Here is a 3,644-nt window from a genome sequence, read left to right on the forward strand (position 1 = left end):
GCGCAGCACCTAAAGTGGCAGACGCTAACGCTAAACGATAACGGAGTGCCGGCGAATGTGATACGCTTTGGTAAAATAGGTTAATATATGGGGACACAAGACACATAGAGTAGAGCTCGAAGTGGAGTTTTATAGCCGAGTTTAGTACAAAGTCCGAAGAATGGCTCATAGCAAAGCTCAGAACAAAGCCCGAAGTCGGAGCCCCAAAACAGAGCGGATTCAGAGCTCTAAGGGGGAGCTTAGAGCAGAGTTCAAAGCAAAACATATTACAAGCCCGAAGCATGGTTCGAAAGCAGAACACGCAGCAGAACACGCAGCAGAACACGCAGCAGAACACGCAGCAGAACACACAGAGAGTTCAAAGCTAAGCATAAACAACCGGCAGAGACGGAGTGAATAAAATTGAAACGAAGGGTATTGCTGGTGGATGCCATGGCAGCGGCCCAAGATAAACAAAAGGAGTACTCAGACAAACAAGGAAGAGGAAACTTAAGTATATTTGAGGTTGGTGACTTAGTGTTGCTAGACACGAGGAACCTACCTCTAGACACTGTTAGCTCTGTCGGCAGCAACAAACTGAAGCACCGCTTCATCGGACCTTTTGCAGACCTGGCCAGACATGGTGCGTCGTACACCATCGACCTTCCAAAGTCAATGACGACGCACCCGACGTTCTATGTCGGACGTCTTATGGGGTTCTTTGACCCGCAGGGGGATGGTGATTCGTAGATCTCGCTTGAGGAGGTGCTCGAACTGTGTACAGATCACAGTCGTCGACGAGGGCGTCGGAGCAGGCACCCAAGCCTCGATCGGGACGGCAAGGCTGCGGTCAAGACCGTACGCCGGAGGGGCTCCATACGAACGGACCCCGGCGCCATACGCCGAGTACGCCGGGTACGCACCATACGCGTACGTCTGGGAGTGTGCCGCAGGCGGCTCCGGACGTGGCAACAAAGCCTCGATCCGACGGATCCGACGGATCATGCGAAAGGCCTCGTCCAGATCGGACGAAGAGGCCCGGCGATCCACCCGCAGGTGCAGGCTCGCGACCTCTCGCTCCACCAGGTCCAGGCGACCCGCAAGACGAGCGAGCTCGCCCTGATTCCCGGCCTGGGCGGCAGCATTACCGCCAGTCCCAAGGCCAAGTGCAATCTCAAGCACGAGGACACGTTGACGGAGGCGGTCAACCTCAGGGTCCCGTGTCGGACCCGCAGTCGGAGCACTCGGACGAGAGTAGCTCTCGGAGAGGCGCCGAATACTCGTACTCGTACGAGGGCACCTCCGCCCCTGCTTGACCAGAATGGAGAAGTCCACTTCCACGTGGAGCGGATCCTCCAGGAGCAACGGTGTCGCGGCAAGCGACAGCTCCTCGTGAAGTGGAGGGGTTATGCCCACTCCGAGAACTCGTGGGAGCCGATAGAACGGCTCCTGATTGACTGCTCGAAGGCTGTCGCAATCTGGGAACAGAAGCGGCGGCAGCTTCATAAGTAGTCCGGGGCTTCTTGCCCGAACGGGGTACGGACGATGAATACATACCGTACCCGCGCTCATCGTGAGCGCCAGAAGCCGCGCGCTTCAGGATGTCCCTTGGCAGCATACGCTTGCTGATCAAGTGGGCAAACCTCACACGAAGATCACGCTGGTCCAGGATGTGGGACAGCTGCTGATCTTCATGGAGTTCCCATAACTCCGTGGGCGAGTACTTGAGAGTCTCCACCCACGCCCAGAACATGTCCTCACAGGAACTCCACGTGGGACAGTTCTCGGGCATAACCCAGGGGTATCCCCAAACAGGATAGAGACCACCCCGGGTCTCGGGCTTCTTACGACAAGTCGTGAAGTCCTTAAGGGGAATGCGGTGTTGCGCGAGAAGCACACACCGAGCAGCCTCCAAGTTGTCGATGAACAACTGTTCTTTCTGAACAAGGGCTCGTTCATAGATGCCCCTAGAAGTGTGGCCGCCCACAAGGCCACGAGGAGCGACGAGAAGCTCTAAGAAGAGGTCAGCCCCAGAGCTCTCCTCGGGAGGCCAATACCCTCTTGAGTTGATGGCAGCTGCCTGGCTGACGGGTGCCGCCACCGAACCCCCACGCACACGCTGGGCAGCTTGGAATTCCTCCTGCTGCTGGTCGAGGTCATTCGAGACCTCCCGGGGCTCAACGATAGCACCCTCCTCCTCCTCTTCTTCCTCCTTCTACTTCTCTTCATCCGAGTTGCTGCTTCAATACAATAGTTTACACTTAATTATTGATTTTTACAAATTGGATGACTTTGTCCAATTAGTTATTTTGTATTTACAGCAAAGTACTTTATTTTTTCGTAAAATCTAGTTTTTTCTGCTTTGTTTTGCGTAAATACGGAGCTCGGTCTCCAGACAGAATAGAATGGCTGTTAGCAACGGTCGCTCAAAACGCGAACCTGAGGAGCTCGTCTATTATTTTTGATCTCACCATGGCTCTCGCCAACACCTTCACGACCAAGCAAGTCTGCAGCTACTTTTTTACTGCCAGCTTAGCGACTTCCAGTCGGCCACCATGAAGCTTCAAGACGACAACGTAACGCTTCTCGATGTGCGCGATATCTTTGATGCGCTCATCGAGAAGCATTCCGTTGTGAAAAAGTATCTTGCTGCCGACGCAAATACGTGGACTTCGAGCGAGCGTGCGTTGTAGCCCTGTCAGGCGCCGTGGACGAGCTGACGAACGACCAGGAGCTGATGTTGCAGCCATTTGAGACGGTACCTGCAATGACGACACCGGACACCAGGCACGGACGCCCACAGGGCTTTGCCGACAGAGTCTTGGCGACTACACCTTTTCAACTTCAAAATGGCGACAGGTAAAATCAAAGTGACAAGACGTAAGTTCAAAGTGACATGACACTGACACTTAATATTTATGGGAGTATTTACGTTTGGAGTTCATTAGATGAAAGAGGCAAAAAGTGGCGGCAACTACTCCCGCCAATTTTGGTGGACGCTGGCTGGCTGTACGGCGTCGATGGAATCAGTGGACACTGTTGCTGCAGTTTGTGGCCGCACTGCCTTTCATTCATGTAGCAATTCTCACTGTGCTTCCTACCCACACAGCAATGCTGTACGACGACGCTACCGTTCGACGGGTTCTCCGTGCAGCTCACGAAGGCCAAGATTGGCGCGATGTCGCGCCATCGTCAAGCTATTCTACGCGTCCCACCGCACCTCACCATCAAGGCGCACCGTGAAAGCTACCTAAAGCTGGCTGCAGACCTCCTCGTACTCGAAGCTATCACCCCAGAACTTTGCTACAAGTGCTCGTTGCACACCATGAAGTTCCATGCGCGTGCGATCCAGATGAAAGATATGCCTGTAGGAGAATAAAGACAATATCAAGAATAAAGACAATATCAAGTTTGGCTTTGCTGGCTCCTATGTTCGATGTCACTTTGAACTTACGTTTTGTCACTTTGATTTTACCTGTCGCCATTTTGAAGTTGAAAAGGTGTAGAGTCGATCGCTGTGTTGAGCACCAGGCCTGTACTCGTTTCTTTCGAATTATCTGTCTCGATTCCGCAGCTACGGACTGTAATGGGCCTATTCGGCGCCCACTACTTCGGCTTAAACGTTAGCGCACGCGTGAGGAAACGTTAAGGTGCGCTTCTCTTAG

Source organism: Phytophthora infestans, genomic scaffold (genome assembly GCF_000142945.1).
Source record: "Phytophthora infestans T30-4 supercont1.92 genomic scaffold, whole genome shotgun sequence".
Taxonomy (NCBI): Eukaryota; Oomycota; class Peronosporomycetes; order Peronosporales; family Peronosporaceae; genus Phytophthora; species Phytophthora infestans.